Genomic DNA, 16,419 nt, shown 5'->3' with positions numbered 1-16,419 from the left:
AGGTATTACTAAGTATAGATATTAGGTACTCTTGAGTCCTTAGGATAAAATAGTCTATATATTTTAATAACTATTGTATATCTGGTATTCTGTGCCATTCTTGCTGGGGGAGATTTTGGCCATTTTGGTGAAATAAGGAATCCATTTAATAGTGTGGATAATGTTCAATATGACATCTTTATCCTATCTCTTCATAGATTCCCCTTTGAATATGGGAGCTGTAATCAAAGGTTTTTATGCTGGTATTCTTAAAGCAATGGCAACAAATAATCTTCAGCTATCAAAAAATCTGTCTCTTTTCAATTATTATCTCCTTCAGTAGCCACAACAGCTATCATCCTCTGGAATAGTTAAATGTCAACCAGTATAAAGGTTTCTGAGTACAAAGGAGTGGACATTGACAGAAAGCTGGATTGAGACAAGGCAGTGAGATGGGAAACATTACAGACCTCTCTATAGAGGGCAAAACTAATTCATTTAGCTTAATTTCCTGCCAGTAATTTCTCCCACACAAAGGCAAGCAAAACTCCCTGTCTCAAACACCTCTGAAAACTGAACACGTTTTTCCTCCAGGAAATGAGGAAAATAATGATTATGGCATATTGGGGGGAAACTCATTGAGGTGGTCAAATAATTAGCTGGAGACTATAAATGCATCTAAGTGGGAAACTGGACTCTTCATGAAAGTCACAAATTGTGATGGTGTCTTGGATACAATTGGTCTATTGTGGTATGAGCTCTTGCAGACTACTGAAATGTGGTACAGTGGTGCCCCGCAAGACGAAATTAATTCGTTCCGCAATTTTTGCCGTCTAACGAATTTTTCTTCTTGCGAAGCACGGTTTAAACGGTTTAACAAAGTCGCAAGACGTTTTCGTCTTGCGAAGCAAGCCCATAGGGGAATTCGTCTTGCAAGGCAAATCGCGAATGAAAAAACCTTTCGTCTAGCGAGTTTTTTGTCTTGCGAGGCATTCGTCTTGCGGGGCACCACTGTACTGGAACCTTTTGAGTCCAGTTCTTAGGTATGAACTTATCTGTTAAGACAAGATCTTACTCATTGGTGTTAACCTTCCGTGTTAGAAAAGGGCTCATACTACATGCCTATCCTGGTAGCTGTTGTAAAGTTGAATGTAATGATGTATTTGAAGTTAATGCACAATGGAAAAAGCTATATAAATACACTAATTGCACAACTATCTACATGTTTATTCCGAGTTAAGTTTCACTGTGCTAAGTGGGACTGGCTTGGTTTGCTGTAAATGTGAATAAGATTGCAGCTTTAGATGTATTCAATCCTGTGATTTCATGCTCTTTTCAGTGGAAATTTTTCAAATAAATGTACTTAGAGTCACAACCTTAGATTGAAGGGTCTTGCTGAAATTTTATATTAGCATGGTAAATTGCAGGTAAGTCATAAGAGAATAGAATACATTTGTGCTAATGTTTAATGCATTTTATTGTAATGTAATTTATTGTTTTATCTATAATTTTACTTGTACTCCGCTTGGAAAGCCTTTTTATTGTGGTTTATAATTTTTTCAAATAAATGAATTTTTGCATATAAAAATGTATTTCATCTTTCTGCCAATGTGCATTTTTACATCTATATCTTCTAACAGTGTAATCGTCTACATGTCTATTAAGAAGTAAGTTCTACTGGGTTCAACTGGACTTGCTCCCAAAAAACTATAATACGATCGAGGATCCAGGAGGCAAATGCTGCAGAGTTTCAAGGGCACAGCAGATAATAAAATGAAGACATTAATTCAAATAAAATACAGTTTTATCAGTAGATAAACTGTAAACCTTATCAATTGTTTCTCTTCAGGAAAGCTACTGTGAATGAACCTGCTGCTGTCCTGAAACCACATTTTTAAAAAAACATTTTGTTAACTCTTTCTGAAGGTTTTCCTAGGCTAGTGATGGATCCTGGAAGGCTTCCTTGGGATAAGTATACATTATACATTAAAAACACATCACTTCCTCAAAGAATCCTGGGAACACTAGCTTATCTTTCCCAGAGCTACAGTTCCCAACAACCTTAACGAAATATGGTACCCAGGATTTTTGGGGGAAGATAATGTGCTTTAAATTCATGGTGTGTACGCATATCACATCCCACCCCTTTCCACTGCACCCGGGGTTAGACTTACTGAAAACAGCTACAGGCAAGGAAAGACTTTAGAAGTATATCCCAACCGCTATTTTAGAACCACAGAATGGAATATATTTTCAAGGTAGGCACTTGGATATTTTCCTAGGTAACATTGTCATGAAGTGTCCTCATTTCCATTTTCCAGGTAAGCAGGAAACAGCAATAATCATCAACCATAAAAAGTAGCGGAGGAAGAGATCTGTCAGTGGTTGGCTGTATTTTGCTTAAACCTGCAAATGTGTAGGAAGAAGGCTGCTTCCTAAATGCAACCCCCACCCCCAACCTATCATCAGGATGCAATAAGAGCATAGGAAGATCCTTCCTAGATAAAGCCAAAAGTAGTCTAGTTCCTCATCCTGTTCGCCCAGTGGTTAACCAGATGGGAGAGGAAATCACACGAGCAGGACGTGTGTGCAATAGCACTCTCTATAGCAACAGGGATACGCAGACATATCACCACTGATAGCGGAGGAAATGTATACATTGCCATCATGACTAGTATTTGCCAATAGTTTTGTCCTCCCAAGGTGGGGGGATTTTATTTTATTTACTGTCAAGTGGCATATAGGTTTTATGAAATAAATAAAAAATACGTTTCGAACCTCCTAGATTGGTGGCCGTCAGTGTATCTTGTGTAGCAAATTCCGTGGTTCAACTGGTGTATGAAGGAGAACTCTCTGAATCTTCCCACATTCAGCTTCATTAAATAATCCTGGATTTTAGTATTTTGAGAGGGAATATTTTTCTCTATCCAAACATGCTTGCCTTACCCTTTTCCAAACTTAACATATTTCATCCCATTAAGATGTGCAGTGGAAACCCTGCTGGCAATTCTGCCATCATGTGAATTTCAGAAGTGAGAGATTTTTCTCTTTGGTGGCACTCAGTCTGTGAAATGAAGAAGAAGAGTTTGGATTCGATATCCCGCTTTATCACTACCCTAGGGAGTCTCAAAGCGGCTAACATTCTCCTTTCCCTTCCTTCCCCACAACAAACACTCTGTGAGGTGAGTGGGGCTGAGAGACTTCAGAGAAGTGTGACTGGCCCAAGGTTACCCAGCAGCTGCATGTGGAGAAGTGGAGACGCGAACCCGGTTCCCCAGATTCTGAGTCTATCGCTCTTAACCACTACACCACACTGGCTCCCCTGTCCAAGGTGTGCCTGGCTTCTTCATTGTATACCCTTTATGTCAGGTCAAGAGGCCCCTTTTTTTCCACAGGCCTTTGGGTTAGAGAATAAGATCAGAAGATATTTCCCACTGTGGAATTGTTGCCGTTTCTGACTGTTTCTGGTTTGATTTAATACAGCCTAAGTCCCAGCAAAGGAAGAATGGGTGCAAAAACTTACAGAATATGCGGAAATGGTGAAACTTAACGGAAGAATAAGAAATCGAGATAACAAACCTTTTATGAAAGATTGGAAATGGTTTATTGAATATTTACAGATAAATTGTAAACGGATAAGAACATTGGCAGAATTATTGCAATAACCTGCAGTTTTATAAGAGTATATATTTAAAGTAAACAATAAATGAGCAAATGAAGTTAATTAGGATATGCAGAAGATATTAAAAATAAATTTAAGGAACTGCAGAAAGAGGGGGAAGGAAGTCAAGCTTTGAAATGTTAAAATGATTGTAAAATTAGTGAAATGTATAAACCTGAAAAGCATAATTTTTTTAAAAAAAGATTTAATACAAACTAGTAATGTTTTATGTATTTAATGGTTTGCTTGAAATGAGCTAGAATCACATGGTGAAAGGCAGGCTAAAAATGCATATCAAGAATTAAAGTCCCAAGCGCTGTAACCTTTACTTTTCCTTATAGGGGAATAGTGCAGCCTCATTATTATTTTGGATGCCCTTTTCTTAACCTTTTCCAGCTCAACAATATTCTTTTTGAGCTGAGGAGACCAAAGCTTGAACACAGTATTCCAAATGTTGCTCATGCCATAGATTTTTATAACTGCATTATGATATCACACTTTCATCTCCAACCCCTTTCCTAACGATCCCTAAAACAATTTCCCTTTTTCACAGCTGTCGCACTCTGGGTCGACATTTCCATTTATCTGCCTGCTGTGACTCCCAAGAGCTGTTTCTCTGTTGGTCCCTGCCAGTTCAGATCCGATAAGTTAGATTGTTTTTGCCCCTGTGTGCATCATTTCACATTTGCTAAATTGAATTACACTTGCCATTTTAATGCCCATTCACACAGTTCAGAGTGAACCTTTTGAAGCTCCTAACAATCCCCTTTCTGTTCTTGCCACTTGGGCTGATGAGCTTATGAAGACCAATAAACATCAAGACTTTTCCTACAGTCCTTGCTAAATGTTGGACTCTGGCCTAATCTCTCATATAATGCATATTTCAAAAAAACAGAATAGGTGTGCAACATGTCAGATGCTATTTCACATAAAATCCCATTCATCTCAATGGTGCTTTCACAGGAATTGGATGGTAGATTGCACCCTACATAATACAGACAATTCCAGTTAATTACACCTCACTCAGAGAGTCTTCTGCTTAATTTGATCACCGGTTAATTAGATTGTCTTATTTGATCAGGTCTCTAGTAACCAAATAATTTGCATTCACCTGCTGAGGCTGTCTTTCTTTTAATTGCTTTCTGGTATTGAAAACTTTGCTGTTGGATCAATTTAGGGCTATATTAGAAACACAGTACATAATTTACAATTTATCAGCTTTAATGTAAGATGAACGGATTATGGATCTTACACAGAACCATGTTTAATGGTGCCTTTTCTTCCTGCTTTAAATGCTGTGTTTTCCCTGAGCTGAGAAGAGAGCCATATATAGACAGGCAAGCAAACCTTCTCAAATCCTGCTGCAGTGTGCATTCTTATTGTGTTCTTTGTGGTGTGCAGGATACCATTATTTTACATATCTCCACAAAATGTGAATAATTAAGTAGTACATAAATGTTTTAAATAAATAAATTAACTGAAGCCAGGGGTATTTTCTTCCATTATTTGTGATTAAGACCCAGATGCCACCTGCCACCTTTTTGTGGGTGGGGTGGGGGAGTTTGACTGTGTTGCACTGAGACGCAGTTTTAATATTGGCACCCCAGCTCAGTGCCTCTGAGCTACACTCCAGGCAGTAAATCAGCAGCCATTGTTAAGCAGTGGCGTAGCGTGGGTTGTCAGCACCCGGGGCAAGGCAAGTAATTTGTGCCCCCTAACCCGTGGATTTGCGCCCCTAACCCGTGGATTTGCGCCCCCTAACCCTAACCCCCAGATGTTGCGCCTGGTGCGGCCGGCCCCCCCTGCACCCCCCACGCTACGCCACTGTTGTTAAGGTTTTGGAACTTGAAGGCAGAGGTTGCGTACATATATGGTGTTGATGGACTATATTTTCTCTTGTTTCCGAGGATTGACCCAGAACCAGTTGGTTCAAATGAGAAGGAAACAGATTTAGACTGAACATTAGGGGAAGCATCCTCCCAATGTGAGATGTTTTGACAGTGGAACAGACGGCCTGGGAAGGTGGTGGAATCCCCTTCATTAATGGTTTCCAAGCAGGGACGTTGTAGTGGCGGGGTTTTTTGTTTTTTGTTTTGCGTCAGCAGGGAGTTGTACTAGACTGAGCTCCCAATCTAGTGATTCTGTGTGAAGCAGCTTGAATCAGAAGGGTTTTTAAACCCATTCCTAATGTGAATACAAGACTTGGGATTGGCTGGGATGTGCATTTTATCATGGTTGTTTTTCCCTAGAATTCTCTCGCCCATTAAGAGGATTCATCTAGGACTCCCACATATACAGGTTCATAAGTGCTTCTTGGAACCCTGGAAGGTAAGTGCCTGCTGAATAAGGCCAATAAGGCCATCTAGTTCTGCATCCTGTCATCACAGTGGCCAACAAGATGCCTGTGGGAAACTCACAAGCAGGATTTGAGCGCAAGAGCACTCTCTCTATAGTGCTAAGCAACTGTTATTCAGAGTATTGCTTCCTCAAACTATGGAGACAGAGCATAGCCACCATGGCTCATAGTCATCAATAGTCTCCAGCATCAATTTGTCTAATCTAATAAAGCCATCTAAGTTGGTGGCCATCACTGTCTCCTGTGAAGCAACTCCACAGGTAACTATGTGCTGTGTGAATAAGTGCTTTCTTTTATCTTTACACTCATCATATATGACTTAAATATAGGAGCCACTTTAGCATCATCCTGGAAACTCGTTGGGACAATCTATAGGTTAGCTAACTGTTGGGGGTTTAGACAGCACAGTCTTTAGCATATGCGCCGCCGGGGTGCAAAGATCCACCCAGCGCCCCCAAATTTAGTTGAGCCCCCAAATTAACTTTGATTATGATGTAAGAGAGTTAATTTTGCGTGCACGGCACCATTGAGAATGACAAGCTCCATTGTTGAGTTTGACAAGAGCCACTGTTGTGAATGACAAGCACCACTGCTGGCACAGCGCGTCTTTGGTAAATGAGCACACAAAGTCAAAAGTCCTTTAGTGAACCAGTAGGTATACATTTCGGTAATACCTAGGTATATATGTATTTTGTTTTTCTAGCTTGATCAAAATTATTATTTCATAACAGGTAGATAGTTATGAGCTTATGCGGCTTCAGCAGCAGGCACCTGGCGCCCCCCAAAATTTGGCATCCAGGTGCCCCACACCCCTTGCACCCCTGGGTAAAGACGGCCCTACGTTTATATTTTGCTGCAGTCCTTTTTTCTCCCCTCCAACGGCATTTCTAAAGTATTGCAAACTGGCATTGGTTTCATATTGATTTAAGTGTTGCGGCTTTCCTCCAAAATCCAGAGAATGGTAGGTTGGGGAGAAAGCTAAAAATACCCCCACCCACCCACCCACAGTTCCCTTAGCACCCTTTCAGAAGGACCAGGGATCCTTATAGAGCAGCAGGAACTCTTAAACCCATTTAAGACTATAAAGCCAATGGATACAGTTTTGCAGTTAACAGTTGTTGGGTGGACAGGAAATACCCTGATCACACACTGAAGTGCTATACATGCCAAAGCAATGTACACATGGCTGAGTTTAATAACTTCAGGAATTGTGGCGGTGTTAAGTTGTGCCATGCCTGACTGGAGCAGTTACAAAGTTTTGCATCAGTATGACAGCAGTGGAAGGTGCCGAAAGAGATTGCAATGTTGCCAAAAGGGCATACTCCTCACTTTAGCACTAGATTACATGCGCAAGAGACCATATTTTGAGCACTCTATATAGCATAGGTTATCTAATAGTTAATCCAGCCCGAAGGGATGGATGTCCAGGAATATTGCAGTAAAGGTCAGGATTTAAGTGAGCTGTGCATTATATTAAAAAATCAAAAACACAGTTGAGATTTCAGGTATCTCATTTTTTATTGGATTTTGACTATGATCTTATCTGTGATGTAAAGTTCAAGGTTTTCACTTCCAAGAGGGAGAGGGAGAGAGTGGGTGTGAGAGAGAAAATAACCGTTACCATAGAGTGGGATTTATACATCAAAATATATATGCATAAAGGAAAATATAAAAGAAACAATTGCTTGGGGAAATAAGCCCCCTACCTGAGGCTTGAGCAAGCCTTCAGAAAAGTTGTATGATATCTTACTAACTCCAGACTGCCTATGCTTTTGTAAAATAATAAAACAATCAAAATTTAAGGATTCTTTGAACTCTTCATAACATCTGTTCCCGACCCACACATTCAATAAATAATAGACCTTCATTGTGTAATTGTTAGTTTGATTAGGGGAGAAAAAGCCCAGGCTGAGTCAAATAATTGAAATAAGGCTTCTAAGGGTACTATTAAAGGTTGAGTTTTTAATTGAATCTTTTGTTTTCTAGCAAATCAGTTTGCTTGTTTAAATAATGAAAGTTTCCCAAAATTAATTAGATATTGGAATATCTATTTAGATGTATCAAGGCATCTCTTAATACCTACTGTCCTTAATTTGTGATGCAATTATCAAAGTGCTATTTTATATTAAAATTAAAAGCAGAGGAAAATTATAATTATAATGAACTACTTTTACACTTGTTATCTCCACTGACTTCAATTCATTTGCTTCCTGTATAATGCAAGGCTAGAAAAGGGAAGAGGGAAGCAATTAAATAGAAGAGGGAGGTAAAACAGCCCATTCTCATTCCCAGCATTTTCTGGACATTAAGGTTATAAACACTTGTGTTACTTGAAGTAGACCCAGTGAAATGAATGGATTCAAGTTAGTCATGGTCATTAATTTCAGTCGGTTACTCTGAGTATGACTAATGCTGGGTACAAGCCATTGAATACATACTTCTGATTTTGAGAATATATGGGATTGCACTTTAAGGAGGCAAAAAAAGAAAAAGTTAACTCCTTGGGTCAATAATGACTATCCTCCCCAAGCAGACCCTCTCAAAAGGATGCAGAAGCAATCAGGGCTGGATTTAGGTTTGATGAGGCCCTAAGATACTGAAGGTAATGGGGCCCTTTATATGCCTAGCTGTCCTTTGTCAGCAACAAATTGTTGCTGTTTTTTGTGTTGGATATATGCTATATAGTAATTTATGGACCTAATAGGTGTCTCAAGCCATTTGCACCTGTGGCCGTACAACCAGTCCATGCAGAATGTAGGCACCCTATATATAGAAATGAGGAAACCAGTGATATTTTTGGGAGCAGGCGGGGCCCATTACTTACATCATAGGAGCCTACACAACGCAAAACACTGTTGCTGTATGTAGGTTTTATTTTATTTGTTTTTTATCTTATATTATGGAAATGTACATCCAGTGTTTTTTCCCCTTTTATTTTTTTGAGGGGCCCCAAGAGAATGGGGCCCTAAGCTATAGCTTGTTTAGCTTTTACGTAAATCTGGCACTGGAATGATATAGCACCTATATAGGCTTCAATGGTGAAAGCAACTCCTCATTGTACACCATTTGACTATAAGCAGCATTTACTACACTCCTTCAAGGGATTCCAAACAGTCCTTTCAGCCCAGGCTGTATACTGGAACCATTAGGACAGATCGGGGTATTAAAAACAGGTCAGAAAATAATGACTCCCAGCAGCTGGACAGAATTCTTTCTTCTTCTTTTTAAAGCATTGGTTAAAAAGTAATTTTGAAAATACACATTTGAAATCAATTACATGCTGGAAGAGCTATATAACATCCTCTCTGGATGTCTTCAGTTTTTACTTCATTCTTTTGGAATTCCACTCAATAGAATAAAAATAATGGATCACCTTAGCAGCTGCAATTCAAGTGCCTCATATTGTTACCCCCCCCCCAAAAAATGTCAGCAACTATAATGTGAAATGAAAGACATTTTCCGTTTTCTTTGAAGCAATTTGTTTTCTTTTGTCCTTGGACATCCTGCAATTGTGGAAATGATGGCTCAGTTCCACAAGTAAATGGCAGTGGGATGATGTGATTAACAAGGGCGATCGAGTTCCTGATTAGACCTCTAAGGAATAACGGACCACATTTAGAAAAAAAACATATTGAATTTTGAAATGTGGCATAGGCAGTGCTCTTAAGTACCTGTAATTTTTAATTATTTTAATTAAAAATGGGTAGTTACAGTTTCATAAAACTTGGTCATGAAAAGCTGAGTCATAGAATCTCATCCCTGCTCTCTCCACTGTGTTAGCAGCCTTTCCCCTCTTGAAATTATTTCCTCTCCCGACTGTCCTTATGGTTTGTTGTTTCTAGTTCTTTTTTCAGTTCTGTTGAACTATATCTTTTGGGACACTTGGACTGTTGGGTGAAGCACTTGTCATTTTGATTCAGAACCATAATATAGAACGGCCTTTGTATACACACTTGGCGTTAACGGCCACTGAACTACGTAATTGAGATTTGGTTGGCATCCATCTGTTTCAGGAGACAATAGAGGACTGAACCTTTTTGGGTGTACCATGGCATTTCTTCTTTCTGCACTCCTCTCCTCATTGGGATTTATTCAGAGTAAGCAATCATGAGCCCCACAGCGCTGTTGGGCTTGGGTTGGCAGCGACTGAACAGGAGCTTGGACAAGAGGGTGCAGTGTCGTCTCCTAGAACCAGGCACCTTGCTTGCAGATGGGAACAGACCTGCCCACCCCAATGTACCGTAACGCATGCTTGAAATCACGATGCTCCTACAAGGCGAGAAAATCTTGCAACTGAGCACACCATTCTGCATCTTCTTGGTGGGAGCAGCAGGGAAATGTGTTGGGACATCTTCATCGCTTTCACCCTATTCTGAACTTCTTGCCCTGCTCCTGAACTCTTGAATCGGGATTCCGGAGTGCTGTGTCTGCTTCCCTGAATAAAGGCCTTGTTCTTCCTTGCAAGTGAGAGCCTTTGCCTGCGTTTATTGGGTGGCAGCCCAGACAGAAACAAGCCTCCAATCGTGCCACATGTCTTCTTCGCCTCACTGCATCACGTCATTTGCGTCTTACTTTTCCCACTCAAGAGATTTCCTTTGCTGCATCCGAGAGGCTCTTGCCTGCAGAGAGGGAGCTAAGCAGCATCCAGCAATTTCTGGTATCTAGGAATGGGGGAGAAAATGGATTCTGTTCGCGTTTAAAGGCAAACCTCTCTGATCTGCAGCATACAAAACAATATGCAAACTGAAACACGGTGATCCTTTGGAATGCACACTTCTCCAAATTTCGCAACCGAAGTAATGTGTGCAAAAATGCATAGACCAAAGTATGTGTTAACATGTGTAAAGGTAAAGGGACCCCTGACCATTAGGTCCATTCGTGACCGACTCTGGGGTTGCAGCGCTCATCTTGGTTTATTGGCCAAGGGAGCTGGCGTACAGCTTCCGGGTCATGTGGCCAGCATCTCTTAGCCACTTCTGGTGAACCAGAGCAGCGCATGGAAACACCGTTTACCTTCCCGCCAGAGCAGTACCTATTTATCTACTTGCACTTTGACGTGCTTTCGAACTGCTAGGTGGGCAGGAGCTGGGACTGAGCAACGGGAGCTCACACCATCGCAGGGATTTGAACCGCCGACCTTCTGATCGGCAAGTCCTAGGCTCTGGTTTAACCCACAGCGCCACCCGCATCCCTGTTAACATGTGTACATTCATGCAAATAATATAGAAAAATGTGCTGTGTCAGGGGAAATTACTTTTCAGAACTGTAGATTGGGAAAACTGCATAAAATGCAGGTGAATGTTCATAATTACGTTAAAAAGGGGGGAAACTAATACATGGAAATGTGGAGAGCTGAACTTAAGACTGGGAAAATTAGAAGCCAAGGGAACCTACAATTAACAGGTTCACCTATCCCTACTGAGAGTTTAGTATTGCTCCTCAAACATTGCGGCCACAGTTATTAGATCTAAGGTCTTACATGCTGTCCCACAAAACCAGCATTTAGGGGCTCGAATGTCAAGCAAGAAGGCTCCTTGTGCCTACCTTTCACTCATAGAACCATTTGAACTGGAGGGATCTGGGAACCCAACTAGTCCACCCCCTGCTCAGACCAGGAAAACCAGACCTAGAACATTGCCAGCAGGTCCAGCCCCTTCCTTGAAGATCTCCAGCATGACAGTGACATCCACACCATATATTTAAAGCTAACGGCTTCTCTCAGAGAATCATGGAAACTGTAGCTCGTTAAAGGTGTGGGGAAGTGAAGCTCTGTGAGAGGTAGATTACAGTTCCCATGAATGTTTGGGTGTAAAAGTGATATAAAATTGCTTTTAATGTATGATTACCCCCAGGTAATTCATGTTAATATGAAATGAACCATTATTTGTCTTTTTAAAAAAAATCTTAACAAAGTAGCCCAGGAATATTTAAGAAGAAGGAGGAGCATGTACCTTCAGGGCCAGATTTAGGGGTGTGTGTCCCCAGTGGCTCCTCGGGTTCAGGGACATCTATCAGCTGCCCTCTTCACCTGAAAGAAACAATGCTGGAAAAACTGAAAGAAACAAAACTGGAAAAACTGACTTGCATTGCTGTTGCATTAACATTCCTTGTTTGTTTGTTTTTATTTGTAAGAAAAAAGACTATAATGTGTGTGCCTGTTCAGGCAGCAGTGTGTATAAGAATGATTGTGATCAAATTCATGTGCAATTTTTTTTGTCTTCCGTGACAAAAAATAATAATATATATAGCTTCATTTTGTTTTATTATCTCTTACAACAGAATAGGCTGTGCACTTATTAAGCAGAATAATAACCAAACTACCAACAGTAAAACTACTAGCTTAAGCTGAACTTCACAATCATATATGTCTAAACCCAAATTTAGTTTATTATAGAGACAGAATCAACCCTGTGGTGTATATCTGCTTATTGATGTGAGCTCCCCCCCCCCAACACATCCTCTTAGTACCTGAGGTTTCATTTGGCCCTCCTATAATTACAAAGAAAAATATAAATATTGAAGAAAATGTGCCTGAAAATTATTCAATCCAAAACATTTCTTGCTGTCGCCTCTTCCTTCTGCCACCTTGCATAATATTATCTGGATTACGAGATGCAGCAAGTGTTTAAATATCATAAAGATTGGCACCTCCAATTAACTTGATTTCTAAAATCAGCAATGGAAAAGGATATGGTGATGCACCACAGGAAATACATAAGTCCGTATTTCCTATGGAATTAGCATAACCTGTGGGATATCTGACTTTTGAGCAATCAGAATTCAAGACTATGGCTCATCAAAATCCTCTCAAAGGCAAATGGCATTTTCTCATTTTCCAACTTTTTACCACAGTATAGTGTGCCTATAGACAGATAGATGGATTGATTGCTAGGGCATACGTTAAGAGACTTAACCCACTGGAATTATTCACCAGGGAGCTCTGATCATGTTTAGGCAATCCTCCAAATGGTGGTTTGCACGTTTGGTTCTGAATTTCCATGCTTCAGGCTTGAAGAGACGAGATAGGAACTCCAGATTGTGGTTAACAACAAACCACAGTTTTCTGAATATGGAAATCTGTGGTTTGTGCAATGGAGCTTGGAGTCATCATCTGAACCAGGTCATTAGTGGCAGCTTAAGGCTTCCAGTCTTGAAGCATCACAGAGCAGATACATGATGTTTTTCTTCTTCTCAACTAGTGGGGATGGGGGGAGAGTAAAATATATAAAACAAAGCTTGCAGCTTTAATAGGCTTATAAATTGAGGGTGAGGGAAGATATCAGAGAAGTGGTCCTTCTATGAATTGTAGAGTTGGAGGGGACTTTGATGGGAGTTCACACTCTGTGGCCCTGATACCTGCCTTATGCTGTGTCTGGCCCACCCAATATTGAGTGACAGCAGCCCTTCAGGGTTGCAGGCATAGATGTTCCCCAGCTGTGTCGAGAAATGCCAGGGGTTGAATCAGAGACATTTTTTTTGCATGCAAAGTGTATGCTCCTCTACTGCTGAGCTAGAGCCCTTCTCACTGGGAAGCAAGCCCCATTCGCTAGAATACATAATCCATGGGATTTACTTCTGAGTAAGCTTGCATAGAATTGGACTGCACAGTTCAACAGATGGCAAAGGTAACAAGGGAAGGATAGGCATGATTGTAGCTGCGCCTCTTCTCAAGCTCACAGCAAATTCAGACAGCCCATTCATGCTCTGTTATCCACACCACTGCAGATCTTCCTCCTGTTGACACCTGAATCTGATGAAAAAGCATTCCAGAAAGAGGAGGGCTTTGGGTAACCAAGTTAGCATGGTTTGAAAGCCAAGATAAGATGGAAAATTCGAATGACCAGGAGGGCACTGTTTGATAACCGCAACTGCCACTTGGAAAACATTGCTACTCTCTTTAGAAGGAGGGGAAATACATTTTTCACAATGATTGTTTTGTGCTTCCCCCTCTCCTCTTCTACAGAACGTAGCCAGGTGTCCTGGGATAGGATCATACATGTGTCTATACTTAGGCTTCTCCGGCGTTTTTCAGGAAGAGTGTTTTGCTTTTGCTTAATAGAACCACATTGGCAAAAGCAAGTACTGAGAAAGGGCCCCTATCCTGCCTCTTCCCCATCTCCCCACTGTGCCATCGAGATCAAGTATCAGAAGGCCAGGCAAAGTCTATTAGACAGCGACTCCTCCAAGCAGAGTCAAAGGATTCCATGTTATTTGCTGTACTTGCCAGCGACTGTCAAGCGGAAAAGAGCAAGATGAGTTCTTCTTGCAGTGTTACGTGTTCAGAATGGATGATCCTGAACAGAAATATCTCAGCTTACACTCGGCAACAAGCTAGATATCATATTCTGACAACTGAACAGCATTCGCAGATGACTAAATGAAGGCTTAGTGGCAAGGATGTGACGTAGAGTTTTAAATTTGCCACGGCTCATCTGCTATGTGAGTGTTCTCTTGAACGGAGTCCAGGAACTCTGCCGTCAGCTGCATCCATATGCTAGGCATGTGTTCATCACTGCCAAGCACATCTTTTAAATTTAGTCCTGGTGGGAGCATGTTCTACACCTTCCTGGCGCTTGAGGATGAGTGTGTGGTGGTGTTTTTCTTTTTCTTTTTCTTTTCTTTTTGGTTTGAAAAATGAAGGCACATATTCATTTCAGTATACTGTCCTGCTCAGTGTCTGAAAGTTATCTGATTTTAAGCAACAATCCTTGACAGGTTATGCTACCACTTTAATTTTGAGGGGAATGTGATGGGCCAAGTAGGTTCTTCTTTAGTTTTAAGAACTTTAATATGTGGCTTTAAAATGTGTCCTTTTAAAACAATTGAGTCCTGTCGTAGATTTCTTTGATTTTGACACAATATGCTCAGCCATAGGACGCTTCCCATCCAGCACTGGGTTTATGGTCCTACGTCACCCAAAGTTCAAGCTAATTTACCACCATGCTATAGGAGGGCTGGCTAACCTATGGGGCTTCAAATATTTGATTCCAACTCCCATCAGCATGACCAATAATCAGGGAATTTGGGAGCTGAGAGTCCAACAATATGTAGAGAGCCAAATGCCATCCCTGTGTATCTGCAGCCCTGCACAACTAAGCCTTTTCTACAGCAGCATAATTTTGTGAGTGCTCCCTTATCTCTGTATCTTTCAAGTAACATCCATTACTTCTAAATATTACTTGCAGGTTACTGTGGGTTCAGCCAGGATTTACTTGCGGGGGGTGGGGGAGGCCTCATGTGGGTCAGCTAGTTAAGTATTTTTATTTATTTACTTGATTTGGGGGGGGCAGCTGGCCCCCTGCCCCCCTAGCTATGCCCATGGATTAGACTGCAGCACACACATACCAGATAAGTCACTTCCGATATAAGATGCATGTAAATTGCAGTTACAGTGGTACCTCAGGTTAAGAACTCAATTCGTTCTGGAGGTCCGTTCTTAACCTGAAACTGTTCTTGACCTGAGGTACCACTTTAGCTAATGGGGCCTCCCGCTGCCACCACGCTGCCTGAGCACGATTTCTGTTCTCATCCTGAAGCAAAGTTCTTAATCCGAGGTACTATTTCTGGATTAGCGGAGTCTGTAACCTGAAGCGTCTGCAACCTGAGGTACCACTGTATATTATTATAATGTGCTCACTGAGAGAGAAAGCAGCATCTTTCGCTGTAGAGTTTAAGAGATAACTGTTCTAAAAGGCTCAGTGGGGCCTCATAAGTGAAAGCTATTTCCCCAAAGTAATGATGGATCCGACAGAAAAATAAGGTACAGAGTTACTTAATAGCATGACAGAAAAACACCCCCCTTGACTTATCATAAAACCTTCATTTCTGGCAGCCATTACCACCTCTACCTCCATCCCCGAAGCCTTTTCACTAGAACAGAACATGCTGCCCTAGACCAGAGAAAGTACTTCAGAGTCAGTGTAACTGTGAAAATTAGATTGAAGAAAATGAGTGGTTTCTTCCCCCCGCCCCCCACCAGCAGCTACTGAAGAGCACTAACTTTAAAATCTAACACACATTTGAAGATTCTTCACATAAAAAGAATCATCATCATTTGGTAAAGCATAAGACTCTTAATCTCAGGGCTGTTGGTTTGAGTTCTATGTTGGGCAAAAGATTCAGGCATTGCAGGGGGTGGGACTACATGACCCTTGCGGTCCCTTCCAACACTACAATTCTGTGAGTCTATCATCATTGCTAGGAGCATGGAAAAGCATTCTTGATCCAGAGTTCAAGGCATCAATCCCTAAAGAGACCTCTGCTTTGGCAAAGCACTATCAATTCAAAATAAACATCTATTTGTCACATACTATTGTAGAACCATAGAGTTGCAAGGGACCCCAGTCCAACCCTGCTGCCTTGCAGGAGTCACAGCTAAAATGCCTTTACAAATGCCATGTCTTTTCGTTTTAAAGACATGACA

This window comes from Podarcis liolepis (genome assembly GCF_965112155.1).
Source record: "Podarcis liolepis genome assembly, chromosome: 3".
NCBI lineage: Eukaryota > Metazoa > Chordata > Lepidosauria > Squamata > Lacertidae > Podarcis > Podarcis liolepis.
The sequence above is the reverse complement of the archived record's forward strand: the minus strand, read 5'-3'. Positions refer to the sequence as shown.